Here is a 20,625-nt window from a genome sequence, read left to right as displayed (position 1 = left end):
CATCCTCAACTCGGTTTTTGATACGTCTGGCGGCTCGGCTGCACCGTCCGCTACCATCAGGCCCGTATCTGGTGCCCTTTCCCGTTGTTGTGGGAAAAGGTGGCGAACGACCGTGTCGAGGAAGTCGGGGCATGTGAGCGTTGCCGCACCCCTGGGGTTGATCTTGTTCATGACCGTTTTGTACAGCCTGCCCCAGGCGTCGTTTTCTACTTCCTCACAGAAGTCGCACAAGCACTTTCTCTTCGCAGCCTTGATGGCAGCTTTGAGCCTCTGCCGTTTAGCCTCATATTCCGCGGTCAGCTCCTATGTATGTATGTATATATGTATGTTTTTATTGTTTCTCTCTTAGAGAAAGAGGTATTAAAAAAATCTTAGAAAGACCATAGTTTGCCTTTGTTTATAAACTCGTCGAAACAGCCCCATCTCCAATGTCAACTGTGTGTCGGATTCACACCGACTAAACCCATCCCCCTTACGGCCAGGTAAAAAAACATCCAGCAGTAAAAAGAAACGACCTCTTTGCCTTTATCGACCCTCGATAAAAGTGCCTAGCTCCATCTTTTATGCCCCTAAACCCCGCAGTACTACCGTCAAGCAATGCTTCGCGGGGGGGGGGGGGGGGGGCGTAAGGATTTTGCCCGCTTCTGGTTGATATAGTTGTTGGCAGGTTGGATAAATAAGTGTACACTTGGGTTAATAACACAGCCCCACAATAAAAAAAATTGTAAGTCCCAAAAACTTGACCACGGTACTTATATGTTTTTGGGATCGCTGAATCCGAATCCAGGGTCAGTTTAACCCCATCAGAACTTTCTCAAGGTCAGTTGAAGGTCAAATTATCGAAATACATGAAAAATACACTAAAACCATGGTATCTTGGGGTTTTTGGGGTCGCTGAATCCGAATCCGGGCTTATTACAACCCTATCAGGTCATAGTCAAGGTCAGTTGAAGGTCAAATCATAAAGATTCATAAAAAGTAAAATCAAACCATGACATTTAGGGGTTTTTGGGGTCGCTGAATCCGAATCCAGGGTCATTATAGTCCCATAAGGTTATATTTATGGTCAGTTCAAGGTTAGTTCAAGGTCATGGACGTAAAGAGAGTGAAAAAAATAGTTATAAACTGAAACAATGCAAAAGGTAATGTAAACCATAAAGCAAAGAACAATATACATGCAAGTGCAATCGTATCCTTTAAAACTATATCATAGTTTGCTGCTCCTTCATTTACTTTAAATTTGTTAGAAGTATATGCAATTCAATAAAATACCCGTAAAAATATTAAGCCCATTACTCTTTTTTATGGTAACGAACTATTTTATTGTCAAATGATCTACGAAGTGGGTTACGCTTCCGCTTCTCCGATGTTGATGGTAGATCTCTTTTTAACAACCAACAGTAATCTGCTAACATATTTACGTCCCATCTTCCTTGGTACCTGCGCTCCATTTCCTTGATATCTTGGTGAAATCTCTCTCCCTGCTCTTCGCTGTAATCACCTAGGTTTTCTGGAAACTCATCAACATGCGAATATAAAAAGTGTAATTTTAGATTCATTAGGCAGTCTTCATTATCGGGTGTCTCTCTAAGTGTAAGTCCCAAGACGATTGATGTTGACTATCTTGGGTTTGTGTTAAGGTCTTATTTCCCAAAAGGTTTCCAAAGTCATGTTACAGTAATCTTCATCTCACTTGTATCACTTGTATCACTTGTATTTCCTACTTGATACGAAGGGATATGAATATGCTGTTTGTTTGGTCCCAGGGTACCTCCACTTGGTGACGGTGGGAAACGACCGATTCTTTTTTTCGGTCGGCTAAACCCCTGGGTGAAGGCTTTAGAGCCGTCATGGCAGACAAACAGCAAAAAATTACGATGCAGGGATTCGGAACCCCAGTATCGGCGGCTGGTCAGGGTGAGCAAGCGGGCCCGCAGGCGTCGTCATCGAGCGACCGCAGCTCTTTGTTAGTGGGAAACTTGGCTTTCGAAGAGTATAATACTACAAGAATTTTAATTACACTTAAAATTTTAATGTTATAGAATTAAAAATTAATTTAGAATCTCATAGTAATTTCAATGAGAAATGATCTATTTAATTCATGAATTTTTATTACTTTATTTTGTAACGAGCAGACGCGAAGTCATATTGCGCGCGCTCGTTTAACGATCTCGTTAAGCGCTCGACTAACGACCAGTAAATGAACAGCCATCAGCATTGAAGGCGATAAAAGCTCTTATCGCCTTGGCTCCAGTACTACACTGCCCGTGCTTCGATCAGCAGTTCGTCATATAAACCAATGCAAGTGATACAGGGCTCGGCGTTGTGTTGACGCTATGTTGACTATGGCGTCCTGGTTTTGGTTTTTCATTGCAAGATTTATTCAAAAAGTTATATGGAACAGAAAAACAATGTTTTCAGCTCCCACATCCCCTTAAAAGTAGCATACCAAATAGCAGGGTCTCTTATGGGAAATTGTACTAATCTACATATTCCAAAGCATTAAGGGGATGTCATCGCTAAAGCTTCGAAAATCCGCCACGGGGTTTCTGTATTTTCAAACTTTTAGAAAAACAAAAATTCCGATCGAAATTTTCTCCGGTGGAACGATTTATTAAACGTAACACTAGAGCGCTACAAGCTTGGTTTTTTATTACAAGCTTTATTTAAAAAGTAATATGTAATAGAAAAACAGTGTTTTAGCGACGACATCCCCTTAAAAAATTAGATTTTGTTCAAAATTATTGTAGTTGTAAATGAATATATGAAAAACATTATTTTTCCCTCTAAAATATTGTTAAGAAACTCTGACTTAAAGTTTATTGAATATAAAAAACGTTAACTTTTCATAAATAATTAGGATAGATAGAATCGTATAAATAGAATGCATAATCATTATTTTGAGTAAGTTTATCTGTGCAGCTTATTTAACAAAGTATATTTCACAAATAAACTATGATTAAGAAGGGCACACATTTTGACTAGTGTAGTACCAGTAAAACCTCCTTAAGATATTTTACAGTGTTATGCAATGCCAAAACCTTACGATTCATAGTATCAAACATTACAATGGTGATATAAATTATTTAGAGAATAAAATACTCTCAAAACAAGCAAAAGAGAGAAACACTGCGCATCTTATACATAGACATACTGATATAGATATACTAATACATACGATTTTGTTAGGATTCTAATAACATTTTGTAACAGCGGCGTACGGAAATATACGTAAACGTACACGAACGTATGAATAAAACTTAGAATTATACGGATTATTTGCAGAAATCTTCAACATACACTTGTACGACTTGACCTTGATTTCTCGCCGCTATAATTATCTGAATTCGTAGCAACCTGATAGCTCTTACCAACCAGTATAAAAACATAGCACTTGCAAGAAGAAAAAACTATATGCCACCTAGGGCGGCTCTGCAATTATTTTTCTTAGTTTTTTTTCTCATCATTATTTTTCTTAGTTTTCTACATTTCCACACGTTGACATACGCCTGCGTATAATTACGTAATAAACGCGTTATAATCGCGTAATAATCACGTTATTATCGCGTGATATTTTCAACAAAATTATCACGATTTGATTATCATGTGATGATCAAGCGATTATCGCATGATTTATAATAAATATTGTTAAATATTATTAAAAACGCTGCCAATTCTTTGGCACGTAGCTTCCTTCCATATTATGTATTGCTTAATATCAGAATTGTTTTTAATTCCTATATAATTCTATCAAGTTTTTTTTTGTTTAATGGATAAAATTATTTTGAATCAATTACATACATATAATTAAATCTCTCTCTCTAGAGAGTCTAGACCTCCCTGAACATTTCATCTTCAGGGCTATCACAGAGTCGGACGTGTGTGCTGCAGTATCACACTTCAATACCCAGGCCAGGGGAAGCGATGGCATCCCACAGGTTGTAATCTCCAAAGCATTGCCAATACTCGCTCCTTTATTTTGTCAAATTTTCAACCTGTCTTTGAGCGAGGCACGCTTTCCTTCCGCCTGGAAGTCATCGCTCGTAAGAGCATTAAACAAGATCAACTCTCCAACAGCTGTAACAGACTATCGTCCGATCTCTCTACTTTGTTTCCTATCCAAGGCGCTGGAGTGGCTGGTGCATAATCAAATCTCTGAATACCTCGAAACAAGACTTTATCTTGACAACTTCCAAACTGGTTTTCGCACTGGCCACAGCACGCAGTCCGGCTTAATTAAGCTGACTGATGATGTCAGGCTTGGGATAGACAGGAAGAAGGTCACTCTTCTAGTTCTATTTGATTTTGGCAAGGCGTTTGATACGGTGTGTCACGTCAGGCTACTCGGAAAGCTATCCTCCTTCGGCTTCTCCAAGCAGGTTATCCGCTGGCTTGCATCTTACCTCTCGGGAAGAGAACAGGCCGTCATTGGTGACAACAATGAGATCTCTACCTTTCTACCACTAAACACCGGTGTCCTACAGGGGTCAGTTTTAGGCCCCTTGTTGTTCTCGTTGTACATCAATGATATTGGTTTTTGCCTAGATTCAGATGTGTCCCATCTAATCTACGCGGATGACCTGCAGATCTACAGCCAATGCTACCTCGACTCCTGTTCTGTCAGAATGAGTGCTAACGCCGAGAGGATAATGGGCTGGGTTGCGCTGAATAGACTTAAACTAAATGTAACTAAAACTAAGGCTATCGTCTTGGGTTCCCCCTACTATATAAACGCTCTACCATCTACTGCTAACACCTATATAAATATAGGGGGAGCCCAGGTCAACTTTGAATCATCGGTGCGCAACCTGGGGCTGGTGCTTGACTCCAAACTTAAGTGGAAAGAGCACGTTACACAAATTTGTAAACGTGCTCACTCTTTAATGTACCGTCTCTATTTTTTTCGGAAAAGCACTAGCCTTAGATTGCGCCAACATTTAGTGCAAGCACTCCTGTTTCCCCTCATTGACTATTGCTCACTTGCTTACTGCGACCTGACTCAGGAACTTGACTTAAAACTGCAGAGGCTTGTCAATACGGGGATCCGTTATATCTACGGTGTAAGGAGGGACGAGCACATCTCCCCTTACAGGCGTGAGCTGCAATGGCTTAACACCGCCGGACATAGGAAATACTTCATGGCCTGTTTTCTAGGAAAAATGTTCAACACCTCAATACCTACTTATCTATTAGCCTATTTTGATTTCCACGTCGTGCTAAGGCCTGTGAGGGGTGAGGTGACTCCACTGGACATCCCGTCCTTCAAGACGAAGACGCTGAAGAATTCATTTTTCATCAGCGCCTCCTACCTCTGGAATAGCCTTCCATCTCATCTACAGCAACACACTATCCATATCACACTTTAAACAAGCAGCTAAAAATTACTTCTTCAATCTGGAAGGCACATAAACATCACACAAACATACACACATTCTCATTCATCTCATTTCACTTCATTCCATTTCACTCTCTTCACACACACTAGCACCCTTACACAAAATTTGTATACTTTTTATAATATCCTATAATTGTATACGTACAACACAATGTACAACAATAAAAAAACAATTAAATCTAAATCTAAATCTCTTTTTCTCTCCCTCTCTCTCTTCCTACCTACGACAATAGCCATGTACCCGGACGTTAAAGTTAAAACTACTTAACCCACCCGCCACTCTGAGGACGCTAGAGATATAAGCGATGCAGTTTTCGAATATGCAAAGTATACAGAGTGAGAAACAAAATTTTGAGCTTAATATCTTTGAAACTAACTGATATCATAAACAACCCAAAGAAAGGGATCAAGATGCTATATAGTACTAAGTAAATCCAAAATTTTGAATTGATTATTGCCTTTTTAATCCAGTTATCCAGAAGCGGTCGATCCCAAGGACCAAACGAAAAAAAGTAGATAATTTTATTCTTTTTTAAATACATTTTAGCTAAATTGTTTGTAACAATAGGATGATTGAAAAAAACCCAAAATAGTGTTTTTCGAAAATCGAAAAATGGTCATAAAAAAAAATAGTTGAGAAAATGAAAAATAACTGTTTTCCCGAATTTAGAATCTAAAAATAGATATGCATGTAAAATTTTATTAATATCGACGGAGTAGATCCAGAAATATTACAGTATACATACACTCACATCAACATACACACACGCACGCACACACACCGCAATTGTTATTCAATTATATGTACCAAAAATCGTTTCTAGGGTTGTTTATGTATAAGCGTTTTAAAAACTGTTTGTCACGGTAAAAAGTTGTGTTTTTAAAATATCTACAACTAGTACATTCAAGGTTTTTATGTATATTGTATAGCCTTAAAGTTTTATGATGAATACTGGTTTATGGCTATAAAAAAAAAACGAAAAGCATTTTCACGCTTAAGTGTAAAGATAAAAAAGTTTTATTTCTACGAGATCTACAACTTCTCTACATAACTTTTTTTTGTAGAATGCATAGAATTCGAGTTAGAGCCAAAAAACCATTTTTAGCGATTTTTGGATGTGACCGCATTCTGCGTTTACATGCAGAATCGAGCACACAATAAATTTGGCACCTTACTATTACGAGGGGAATTCGCACACAAATTTTTAGCCCTATTGATAAAAGTCTCTTAGAGATAATCGTGTAACACCAAAATTTTTATTCAAAAAACACGCAAAAATTGAACAAATTGTACCCGCATTTTAAAAAAACGTAGACGATCGGGATGAAAATAAAAATTCTTTAGGTTTGTGCAAGAGGAGGTTATTACTAGAAAGGAGAAAAAGAAAGAAAAAAAGAGAAAAGAGGAGATACGCGAAAGCACTGGTGCCAAGAACAAAAATGGCACTAGAAAACCACGAGAGAGACTCAACAGGCCTGATGCACTTGTTATAAAAGCTGCCGAGGGAAATTTGTACGCTGATATTTTGAGGAAAATAAAAGCGGAATCTAATCTGACGGTGCTTGATAACAGCGTAAATAAGATACGCAAATCGGTGGCAGAAGATCTTTTAGAGCAACGACGCACCAAATAAGTGAAAATGCAGGAACTTCGAGAAGCGGTTAACGCGGTGCTGCTGAAAGAAGCCACAATCAAGAGGCTTCAGCATGAAGTGGTCTTTGAAATAAAAGACCTGGATATGCTTACCTCTAAGCAGGATATTCTAGAAGCCCTGAGTATAGAGTTTTCAGAAGAGAAGGAAGTAGTAGAGAAGACGTTCGTTAAGACTCTTCGGAAAACTTATAGAGATACGCAGACAGCCGTCGTGCAGCTGCCTGCCCAGATTGAACAAAAGGTGATCGCACGGGGAAAGCTCAAAGTAGGTTAATTGCAGAATCAGGGAGATTAGTCAAGAGACACGACTACCTAGATGCTATAAATGCCTGGGTTTTGGCTATATCGCAAAAAAGTGTACAGAGACGTACGACAGAAGAAAATGCTGTTTTAAGTGCGGAACGGAAGGACATGCAGCGAAAAGTTGCACGAATGTGCTGAGTTGCATTCTCTGCCGGGAAAAGGATGGAGAATCAAAGAGTGACCATGCAGTTGGTAGCTTTACATGCCCAGCCTACCGAGCTGCATTAAAAGTACTGAAACAGCACAGGACCTACTCAATCAGTATGTCCGCAAGAAAGAGGTAGACGTAGCTATTGTTTGCAAACAATATAAGGATCTAGACGAACCATCGTAGGAAATGGACACTACGGGTGAAGCAGCAATCTGGGCATGTGGAAACGTTGCTTTCTGTAAAAAAAATAAAGATCCGTGACAAAGAATTTATACGGGCTAAGGTAGCAGGTGTCACTGTTTACAGCTGCTACGCTTCACCTAACGCTCTAATTGAGCAGTTCGAACAACTGCTTGATCAACTCATACAAGACACAGTAGGGAGGAAACCAATATTGATTGCACAAACAGCGATAGAGAGGAAAAGATGAAAGGGAGGAAAAAAGAAGTAATGCGCCAGATGGAGTGAAATGCACGAGGCACTCCGGAAGCAGGATGTGCCCTTATATATAAGAAGGATGATGTCCGACTACTTAAAGGACAAAATCTTATTATTTGACACTGAGGGCGGTACCAAGACATAAAGTTACAGGAGGCGTCCGGCGGCAAGGGTCAGTACTTGGCCCACCGACTTGGAACATCATGTATGACGGGGTACTAAAGCTACAATTACCTGAAGGAGCAACAGACATGGCTGAAGAGTCAACCCGTATAATACACGAATGGCTAACCGAGACGGGACTGGAACTAGCCAGTCACAAAACGAAAGTTATTCTCATTTCCAGTAGGAAGAAGATGGAGGAAATCATACTCACGGTGGATGGACATGAGATCGTTTCTCAACCAACCAACAAATACTTGGGCATCATCATCGATATGCCCAATTACCATCATAAACGGCATCTGAAAATAGTCAGTGATAAAGCAGCAAAAGTTGGGGCTGCTCTATTACGATTAATGCCAAATGTAGGAGGGCAATTTCAGAAGCGAAGGTTTATTTTTTGAAAAGTGGGACCTATTCAGCCACCGGCATTATACTGAAAACTAGCGTGAATCACCTCGCTTCTAACGTCGCTTGGTTAACATATATATTGCAATAGTGATAAAATTTAAGATCTTTTTTCCTAATATCAATACCTAATAAAGGTGGAAGTAAAAATTTTAAATGTTACAAAAGGAGGGTGGTACTCGGGTAATGGACAAGAAGAGCAACTTGATGGTAGTTCTGGTTTATAAACAGAGAGAGGGGCTCCTAATCTGGCGAGTGTCGTCGGTGATCTGCCGGCTCGCTGGCCGTATGCAAACTACTCCACGCAAAGGTGCTATTTATAAAAATATGTAATACGAGGATTGATATGAATAAATGTAAAGTTAGCTTCAAATTACAGTTCTTGAACTGGTATGGCTTAGCTTATAAATTATTTCAAGTCTATTCTGTTATGAGCTTGGCTTTTCATTTTTTCTTTTTGAATAGTTATATTGAATTAGTTATATAATGTTTGGTAGTAGTTTTTTACTTTTCGCGTGTTATTCGCGCCCGGTAGTTTCAGCAGTATTTTCTGTGCGTTAGTGGCATGCGCGGTTCGTTTCTCTTAATATTTCTATTTCTAATTGTTTTTCCTGCTGCTTAATTACCCGGTCGACTGCGTTGCTAGCGCATCGTCGCTTAACGATACACCAACCTATCGTTGCAAAAACTGCGATGGTCACCATGGTTGAAAATGAGTAGTTGAACCATAATGTCCAACTGCTTATATTTCTTAGCTCGAACTCGGTTGCTTTATGCTTTGAGATTTCCCGGACTTTGCTGGCTATTTCGCGAAGCGCTGTGCCTGCTTCTAGCGTTTCTAGTTTTATTCCGTGCTGATTTCCTGCGCGGTTGGCCGCTTCGGTCTCTATCGCAGCTTCTATAGCTACAGTACTTTCGCCTTTTTTAGAAAATTGTTTAGAAAATGTCTGTAGGGATGTGTGTGTGTGTGTGTGTTTGTTCGTATCGCCTCTAACTCAGCTTCTACTCAGTGGATTCTAATCCACCGAGTCTCATTTTCTTTGTTTTTACTAGTACATAGCGGGACAACAGTCTGTTTTTACATTTTCTGGACCCATTTTTATATCGATTTTTCAGTTTTGAGATTTCAGTTTTTTCTAATAAAGTTATTGGAAAGTTCATGAAAGTAAATTGCTTAATATGAACCTGGAAAAGAATGAAATTACCTATCTTTTTACCACGGAAAATTTATATTGTTGTTTGTCGTTTTTTATTACATACCATAAAGCGCAAATTTTTGAAATTGTTTTAACTCGAAAACTAAATTTTAAATCTTTCTAAAAACATCATGATTATTGAAAGTTATTAGGTCTATACTTCACTACAATTTTAAGTCATTTCATGAGGCAGATCCTGAGAAAAACATCAACAACTGAAAAAAGTCCTTTTTCTACGTGACGCAATAACTGGAATAAATAGACAATAATCAATTTAAAACTTTGGATTTAGTTAATATTATATAGCATCTTGATTCCTTTCTTTGGGTTGTTTATGATATCAGTTAGTTTAAAAGATATTAAGGTTCAAAATTTTGTTTCTCACCCTGTATACTTTGCATAATTGAAAACTGCATCGCTTATATCTCTAGCGTCCTCACAGTGGCGGGTGGGTTAAGTAGTTTTAACTTTAACGTGCGGGTACATGGCTATTGTCGTTCGCGGCTACCTCAGACATACTGCTTTTTGGCAGTATGTCTGAGGTAGCCGTAGGTAGGAAGAGAGAGAGAGAGAGATTTAATTATATATATACATATAATTAAATCTCTATATATATATATATATATATATATATAATTGATTCAAAATGATTTTATCCGTTAAACAAAAAAAACTTGATAGAATTATATATGAAGTAAAAACAATTCTGATATAGCATGATAGCAATGCATAATGTTGAAGGAAGCTACGTGCCAAAGAATTGGCAGCGTTTTTAATAATATTTAACAATATTTACTATAAACCATGCGATAATCGCTTGATCATCACGTGATAATCAAATCGTGATAATTTTGTTGAAAATATCACGCGATAATAACGTGATTATTACGCGATTATAACGCGTTTATTACGTAATTATACGCAGGCGTATGTCAACGTGTGGAAATGTAGAAAACTAAGAAAAATAATGATAGTTGCAGAGCCGCCCTAGGTGGCATATAGTTTTTTCTTCTTGCAAGTGCTAAGTTTTTATACTGGTTGGTAAGAGCTATCAGGTTGCTACGAATTCAGATAATTATAGCGGCGAGAAATCAAGGTCAAGTCGTACAAGTGTATGTTGAAGATTTCTGCAAATAATCCGTATAATTCTAAGTTTTATTCATACGTTCGTGTACGTTTACGTATATTTCCGTACGCCGCTGTTACAAAATGTTATTAGAATCCTAACAAAATCGTATGTATTAGTATATCTATATCAGTATGTCTATGTATAAGATGCGCAGTGTTTCTCTCTTTTGCTTGTTTTGAGAGTATTTTATTCTCTAAATAATTTATATCACCATTGTAATGTTTGATACTATGAATCGTAAGGTTTTGGCATTGCATAACACTGTAAAATATCTTAAGGAGGTTTTACTGGTACTACACTAGTCAAAATGTGTGCCCTTCTTAATCATAGTTTATTTGTGAAATATACTTTGTTAAATAAGCTGCACAGATAAACTTACTCAAAATAATGATTATGCATTCTATTTATACGATTCTATCTATCCTAATTATTTATGAAAAGTTAACGTTTTTTATATTCAATAAACTTTAAGTCAGAGTTTCTTAACAATATTTTAGAGGGAAAAATAATGTTTTTCATATATTCATTTACAACTACAATAATTTTGAACAAAATCTAATTTTTTAAGGGGATGTCGTCGCTAAAAACACTGTTTTTCTATTACATATTACTTTTTAAATAATACTTGTAATAAAAAACCAAGCTTGTAGCGCTCTAGTGTTACATTTAATAAATCATTTTACCAAGGGAAATTTCGATCGGACGTTTAGTTTTTCTAAAATCTTGGAAATACGAACAGATGCTTACGAGTACTCACGCGATTGCAGCGCCAATCTTAAAATTTAATTTTACACAATACGAATTTGCGCTTTGTTTTCTTTTTGGGTGTGTCTTCGATGGATGCCAAGTATCGATAGTATGGGCGCAATTCTTTCGGGATGTCGCGATCGCTTGAACATTCTGAGATTTCTGAATTTACTGATTCTGGCTCAGATTCGGACTGAACGTTCGATTCGTCCGTGCGCTCGGTTTTTTGAGTAATTATCGACTGTTCTCTAAATTTTATCGATTTGGCGAGAATACTTTCTATACGACGGCGCTCAGTTTTGCTTAATCCGAGGCAGCTGTTGAATTGACTTTTTTCGATAGCTGTTAGCCATTGTATTTTAATTATATCGTCGTCGTGATAAATGTCGTTTGTGGCGCGGAATAAGTAGAATCCGTCGAACTCATTCAAAACGGCTAGTGTATCGTTTTTACTATAGATTAGCGTGCAGTCGTCACGCTTCTTTTTCCGTGCTTCTGATGAGTTCCGTGATTCGACTGCTTTCTGCTTCCTGCCTTTCTTTCCTTCTACGCGCGTACGAAAAATTTTTCCCAGCGGCGCGTTCGCTTCTTCGTCTAACTCTAACTGGTTTTGTTTTTCGGCTAGCGTGTACAATTCTTTGCGCGGTAATTCCGGGTTTTCGTCAATCGGCCCGAAAACTGGGTTGCGCGATAATATCCACGTTCGCGTTTTTACTTCTGGGTCGGTATATTATGTCGAATTTATATATAGCTTCTGAGAGCGGCTTTTAGCCGATCGAAGCGTAGGTCGGGTTTCTTTGTATTGTGAAAATGCTTTAGGGCCTCATGGTCCGTTATGATTTTAAATTTTCTGCCGTATAAATAATATCTAAATTGTTCTTTCGCGAAAACTATTGCTAACAATTCTTTGTCGTATGTAGGGTAAAGAAGCTCTCTTCCTTTCAGGCAGCGAGAAGCATATGCGCACGGTAGGTCTTTTCCTAATTCACCTTGGCTTAATACCACGCCGAGGGCCCAGTCGCTTGCGTCAGTTGTCACGATAAATTCTTGGGATAAGTCTGGAGCTTTTAATATCGGTTCTTTACACATCTCGTTTTTTAATTTGTCGAAAGCCACCTGCTCCGCGTCTCCCCACTTAAATTTTGTACCTTTTTTGAGTAATCTAAATAGTGGATATTCTATGTCTGAAAAATTTTGTATGAACCAGCGGTAATAGCTAAAGAGGCCGAGCGCTTGTTTAACTTTTTTCGCGTCTGTTGGCGCGGGGTATTCTGCCATCGATTTGATTTTATTGGGATCTGTTTTTATATATGCCCCGCCCACTATGTGTCCAAGAACTTGCGCTTCTTTCTGGAGAAATTGGCGTTTTCTTGGTTCTACGGTCATATTGGCCCAGAATAATCTTTTTAGAACGCGCCTTAATCGTACCTAATGTTAATCTAGCGTTTCACTAAAAATCATTAAATTGTCTAGATAAACTTCTACTTCGTTGCCCTGCAGCCCTGTCATTGCCAGTGACATGGCTTTCCTAAAATTTATGGTCGCTTCTTGTAGATCCATAGCCATACGATTATATTGGAGCAGCTGATTACCATGCTCCCCGTCCGGCGCGTGAAATGCGGTTAAATAAGCCGAATCTGGGTGCATCTCAACTTGATAGTAGCCTTGTTTTAAGTCCATGACCGTTATGTAATTTGCCGCGGCGAGATGTTTGAGTATGTCACTCGTGAAGAGGGGGTGGATGGCAGCTGCCTTCCGTCTCCTCATTTAGCGCGCAATAGTCCGTTACTAGTCGGAATTTTTTATTGCCCTGTGTGTCGGGCTTTTTTGGAACTATCTATAATGAAGAAGAGTAATTTGAATTTGACTCTGTTACTATGATTTATTCGCGGAGCTTCTGTAACTCGCGAACCATCTGCTCTGTGAGCATCGGGGGAAATCTGAATCTGTGATTGCGGATTACTTTATTTAATTTTAATGTTATTTTATGTTGAATCAGGTGTGTAGCCGGCAACGGTTATCCTTCGAGTCCGAATACGCCCGCGTACTCATCGATTATTTCTCTTATGCAAAGAACTTCTTGTTCGTTATATTCCCCCAAGTCTGCGAGTTTCATGATTTTTTCGACGCGTTCGCGTCTTTCTGCTTCGTTCACGCGCAGCCTATCATTGAGGTTTTTTACCTCATTGTATTTTTCATCCACTTTTTCTACTTCGTAGATGCGTCGGATAGTTGCGGCGAATTCTCAGATTTTTTCTGGCGAGCCGTCCCCGTCGGCTTGATAAACACGATTGTCTGCGATTGTTTCGCATTCTTTTAATTCGACCATCGAACTGTCAATTGATACCTTCGTGTCGCCTATATTGATGCATACAGCGTAAACGCGCCCGTTTCTATTCACGCCTATGAAATTGCCGAACAGCAAGTTTGGGTGAAGGTTTGTCAGCTCTGCCCAACCTACTTCTACGTTGTTGCTCACGCGCGCCTATGACCAATTCAACTCTCGGCGGAATCGAGATTCTCTTGTCCGTCTCAAAGGGAATAATTCTATTTCCTAGTTTGAGTGTTTTACTGGCTGCATCGACGCACCAGCTGTGCTTTTCGATTGTGCCCCACCCTATTATGCCTGCTTCGCTTATGGGAAATTCGTTTGGGACAATTTGCACTTTACATAGCATGGAATTGAAACTTTCGATTGCTGTAACTTTTCAAAAAGCATCGTTTGCCCTATCAAATTTTTATTTCCTTGATTTGTATTATGATTTTACATCATGACCTAGTTTTTGAAAAATATGTCATAATATTAATTTCCGTCATTCCGACCAGTTATTTCCGAGTGTTTCGAACCAAAATCGCAACGGTAAAGACGCGAGCCAAGCTGATATAACAGAATAGATTTACAGTAGGTTGATCGAAATGCTGACTGCGGCGGTGATGAACAACGTGACGGCTCTCGGGATGGCTGCGACTGCGATGGGTAGCTGCGACTAAAGTGGATGGGGCTGCAAATTCGCGCACGCCAACGGCTGGTCCACGCTGGCGGCTGGATGCGCGTGATAACTGGTCCTCGATGGTCCGGGCAGGTTTAGGTAGTTGATCTTGGCTTTATGGGGTCCGTTGGTCATAGTGATTTTTTTTTGTAAGGTACGTCGGCGGTTGCTTGTTGCAGTTTTTCTCTCAGCTCCGATGTAGGATTCGGAGCCTCGACAGCACAGGAGTTCTCTCTTCACAATTATGTGTTTCTTTGCCGGCATAAATTCTTGGGAATGTGTAGACGTTAAGTCCTGATCCTCTTCGAAGATGGATAATTTAGGTTAGTTTTCGGTTATTCTTTATAGGATTCTGTTTATGTTACATCATGAGATATAAATGTGTAAGTGCCGAAATGGCTAAGGGGTCAAGTCATTCGTCTACTATTCAAAAGGTCTTGGGTTCGAGCTCAGGTCTCGGCGATTTTTTTTTATAATTTTCAACCCTGATTGAACCCTGAAATCCAGCACTGAATTCAGTCTGAAATGAAACTAATTTAACTTTTATTCAACGTGGATTCAGCATTGAATCAGTATGGAATCAACGCTGATTTCAGAGTAAAATCAGTATTGAAATCAGCATTGATTCGACGTTGATCGTTTCGACGGGGGTTCAACGTTGAAATAATGTTGATTTCAATACTGATTTCAGTCTGAAATTAGCGTCGATTCAATACTGAATCCGCGTTGAATCAACGGAGATTTCGACAACGTTAGCATCCTACGTCAAAACGATCAACGTTGATATAATGCTGATTTGATATTGATTCCAGTCTGAAATCAACGCTGAATCCGCGTTGCGTTTTCGGACAAATTCAATGTTGATTCAACGTGAATTCAGTATTGAATCAATGCTAATTTCAGACTGAAATCAATATTGAAATCAGCATTGAATCAACGTTGATCGTTTTGACGGGGAATAGGCTGTTTCCAAATAAAGATAATTTACGCATATCTTTTAAGCAAGTACAGTATCAGACTAATTATCATGATTGCGATGTTTTTGCTATAGCATTTGCAGTCGCTATTGTATTTAATATTTGCTCATGCAATGTTCAATTTAATATTAGTAAAATGAGAGAAGAATTGATTAGAATGTATGATACAATAACCTTATCATTTTTTGCAACATCGAAAGATTATGAACATAAAATTTATTTTGAAAGAATTGCTGAAATCAGAATTATAAGAAACGTTACCCACGCAATAAAATTTGCTGAATTTTAATTAAACTTTAATAAAATTAATATTGAGGAACTGAAGGTAATATATACAGTAATCATTAATTAACTCTTTTAGAATTAGCCAACACAAACAAAAAGTAACTGCTAAAGATAATCAAAAAAATAATATGGATAATAAAATAATAAGTTTAGCTGATAAAACAACTAATAATTGTATTCATCATTTTGAAAGAGTCATACTGATGGATGTGGATAACAATGGCATTGTATATTTATCAAATAAAATAGAAAAAAAAACTTCATTAGAACGAAAATTTGTTTAAAACAGTATAGTATTTTATAATATCTTATTGATAACATATCAATAGATAAGATATTATAAAATACACAGATAATTGATTTGTTTTTTCATATAGCCCATATTTATTATTAAAATCACATTAACGTTGAAGTGTGTTCAACTGTATACTGCGTTGAATATTTATTTAAATATACATTTCTGAAAATGAGTTATATTGATGTGATTTTTAGTATAAGATGTATAAAATTGTATATAATTTTAAATATTTTGATATTTCAACATTAAAATATGTTCACACACACACACACATATATATATATATATTCTTTCTTAGTTTTTTGGTATATATTTTTGAAATTCAATGGTGGCTCTTTAAATTTTGCGATTCTGGAAATAACGGACATCCTAATATGTATATATTTATGTATAAGAAAATCTTCAACATTATTTACAGTTTAAGAATAATACTTTTCAAACTTTTCAAAATTTTTAATTATGAATTATTTATTGATTAATTTCTGATTACCTCTTAGGAGTACTTCAGCAAATATATTCTGCTCACTTCCTATTTATTTTTGTTATCTTTTCGGCTCATTGCTGGTTATTTTCCGGTCAACTTCCGGTCTACTTCCAGTCATCATTCGGTTTTGGCCAACCCCTAGGATGGGGGTAAAATAAACTTTACCCCCAAGGATGGGGATAAAATAAACTTATAGCTGAAGACTACCAGACACATTTTAATATAATAGAGGAGGAAGAGAAGGATTTTTTTCGATTACTTCTGGTTCACTTCCGGCTCACTTTCGGTTTACTTTTGGTAAACTTCCGGTGCACTTCTGGTATACTTCCGGTTTACCCAAACTCCTAACGCGGGGTGGTCTTGGGGATGAAATGAACTTATAGCCGGAGACTACCAGGCACATTTTAATATAATAGAAGATATTTCAGAGTAATCATCTTCTTCTTTTCGATGCAGCGTTTCTATGCACTCTTCACACACAAATAGCTTTGTAGCAGATGTGAATTTCGCAAATCTCGTTGCTTTTCGAGCCACAAAGCCTGCTACATAGGCTAAAACATAATCCGACGTTGAGCATTGAAAGTCATGATCTTCCATAATACTGGCAGCATCAGTCATATCAGCGCACAAGCCTTTATCCAGAATCGTATCGATTTACGCATCCCATTACTCTCGACGATCATAATCATTTTTTATATCCTTGATGTTGAGTAATACATCTATAATTTCTCCACCAGAAACATTTGAACCTTTACGAGGCTCAATTAAGGAGTAAGTAGATACTAGTTTATACATTTGTATGAATAACGTCGAATCATCCCAAAAAACCGCTGAAATGTTATATAATTTTTAAATAATCCCCAATTAAATATATGCTGTAATGTAATTGTTTTTAATCATCGCCATGCATTATACACTGTACTACTGTTATATAAATTAAAAGGGTTATAATAGTAAGTTGCGTAATAGTATAACTATTAGACAATTCCTGCTCTGAAATTGGGTTTCATTAAGAAAAATTTTTTTAAATTATATCGCAGTATTATAATTTACAAATTTGATAATCTGCTGATAATCGTGTCAAAACGTCAGCTGAATATCAGGTGATGTCAGCTTAATATTCTTATTTAAGCTGATAGTTACAAATATGCGTTTATATGAGATAAAATACTAATGATTATCATCAAAAAATTTTTAACCTTCAGTATATTTTTTTGAAGTTGTTTTAAATTAATAAAATTTATAAAATTCATATAATGAGGGCCAATACGGTTTTACCATCCAGATGATAACACCAAATATTTTAAAAAATTTTTGTTCAAATCAAATTATTAAAAAATATAAATTTTGTAGCTCACAGTCAGTGTTTTGGTGTTACCATCTGGATGGTAAAACTGCATTGGTCCTCATTATGTGAATTTTATAAATTGTATTAATTTATAGCAACTTCGAAAAAACATAATGAAGGTTAAATAAAAATATTATGCTGATATCATCTGATAATCAGCTGACGTTTTGACACGATTATCAGCTAATAATCAGCTGATTGTGATCAGATTCTTTTCAGTAGGGTTTATTTCTCAGATTATTGATCTTAAGTTTCAATGCATCAATCTGCAATGAATGTAATTATTTTATATAATAGACAGTGCATTATAGTAGATAATTATAATTCTAGTTTCATTGATTTTAATATTGTGTAACGAGGCGCGAAATCGGGAAGATTCGCGCATCGTATAAACGCGACGTTGCATCACTGAGGGATTTGCGATCCGGTCGTTCTCTCTCAGATTTCCCGAGAAAAGCAACCCCGTTACAATTGTAAACAAAAAAAAAAAAAAAATATGTACAAATACGATAAAATAATCTTCCAAAATTTCTACCAGGGTACATTCATCGCATTAACGTTCCTTTTTAGTGAGTCTATATTTCATTTTCTTAAAATTCTTATTTCTTAATGTCTGCCTCTTGTGGCGTTCTATTATCTTGCGGATTATATTGATAGAAGGAACTCTTTTTAACAAAGTAGCTCTCACAATACTGCATTCATTACATCGGCTTTTTTTAGGACCAGGTGAATATTTCCCTATAGTAATGTAGCCTACCCTGGCGAGAAAAATCACGTGATTTATCACACGATCAATCACATGATCAGTCACTTGATTTCTCACATGAGTTATCACGTGATTATTTGGCGTGATACCTCACGTGATAAATCACGTTAAAAATCACGTCAGAAATCACTCATAAAATTGAAGTATTTCTTTTAATTAAAATAAATGATTTTATTTTTACTAAACAATTGTGTATAATAGATTTGTTGATAATCCAAATAAATTGACCGCAAAAAAATAAAAAAAAATGCCCTAACTTAGGATCGAATCCCGGTCCTCAACTTCCCAATCCATTATCTTACTGCCTGAGCTATTTGTGCTGTTGTAAGTATTAAAATTCTATACTGTTTTTACCTAAAAATATGTTTGATTTATGACTTTGTACAGTTTACACGTATACTTCAAGATAAAAATTGAAAAGATTTAAAATATTTTAGAAGTTAAGAATATTATAATTTTTACGTTGATACAAATCCATACAACCCAAAACCCCTGAGTAATGGGTTTCGAGTCGCTATGTTACAATTTCATGTGAAACTCTCGGAGACGATGTTCATGCGATCTACTCTGGGCACCAGGTACCTCAGAGGCCGTTATCGATGCCATATTCGTGTTCAGCGACCCCAAAAACTCCCGAGTAGCAAAACTGGACTCATTTCCATCAATATTTACCGAGTTGTAAATTTTTTATTCAGTGTCTCCTCGGAATGCAATTTTAAAATGCATATTATTTATGCAATAATGCAATTTCAAAAAAGTAATTGATCACACTAGGTCGCAAAATTTTCTGATGCTCTGACGAATCAAATCCAAAAAACCGCATTACGATCCGTCTTACTGCTCAAAAAATCGACAATCCATTGCTTCATTTCCTCGACTACACGCGCACTTCCAAAATACTCGAACGTCAATAACCTCGGTTTTGGAACACAGAGGCACGTCACATTGGAATTGAAATAAGTCAATTTTTTGGTTTCTACAAATACCGAGATTTCTTTGAATCAAGAATTTGCAACCGTAGAGGTGTAGCAGTTCAAAATTTATTTCCGTGTACGTAGTTTGGTCTCCTTCTCTCTAACTTCATGAATTGACGGGATGAAAACTTGGGGGTCAGGTATAGTATGTTATAGGTTTCTCCGATACAATATTAAGGGGCAGCTATATAGTTCATTTCTAAAAGGGAGATTGTGATAGTATTGAATTGAAGCTTTTACAGAGCCAATTCAAATCGTCGTCAAAAAATATCATTGGTAGGTACAGTAGAAATAGGGAGCAACTTCAGAGAGTTTAACAACAACAAATCAACGCGCGCGGCACGCGCACTATGCCAATTTTCAGTGTAGTATATTCGATCAATCGGGTCCTGCCAGAGGCGCTGGTGTTGCTTCACTAAGTGGTTTCTGGAGGCAGGTTTGAACTGGAAATTTATTCTACATATTAGAAATTTAGTGAAGATGCAAACAAAATGTCGAAAGCAATTGTAGACATTTTTGAGCCTATTAATTACATAAATGGAGGTAACAGACCTTTTAAAGAAGGAAGTAGAATACTGAACTCAAATCATATTTTACTATGTGGATTTTGCGGTGCCACAAAATCCAATACTTATGAGGGATATTATAACATTATTTAATCAATCATTTGTTTATTTACTCACAAAAATTTGTATAATCACTTGATTAAAAATGTAATCCACAAATTAACGTTTGCTCCGAAACGACGCTTACACCAGTTGAGCCAGTTGAGAAGCATTTTCTGTTCTCTAGGGAAACGATGCATTGGTATCTCAGAGCCTGCAGTTGTTGTACATCCTTTAATTCACATTCTCTTTTCTCCCACACTTTTCCTATTTTTTCTTTTACGCATATTCTCTCAACTTTACTCGCTCAAACAG

Source organism: Nasonia vitripennis (assembly GCF_009193385.2).
Source record: "Nasonia vitripennis strain AsymCx chromosome 4 unlocalized genomic scaffold, Nvit_psr_1.1 chr4_random0004, whole genome shotgun sequence".
Lineage (NCBI taxonomy): Eukaryota > Metazoa > Arthropoda > Insecta > Hymenoptera > Pteromalidae > Nasonia > Nasonia vitripennis.
This window is presented reverse-complemented; position numbering follows the sequence as displayed.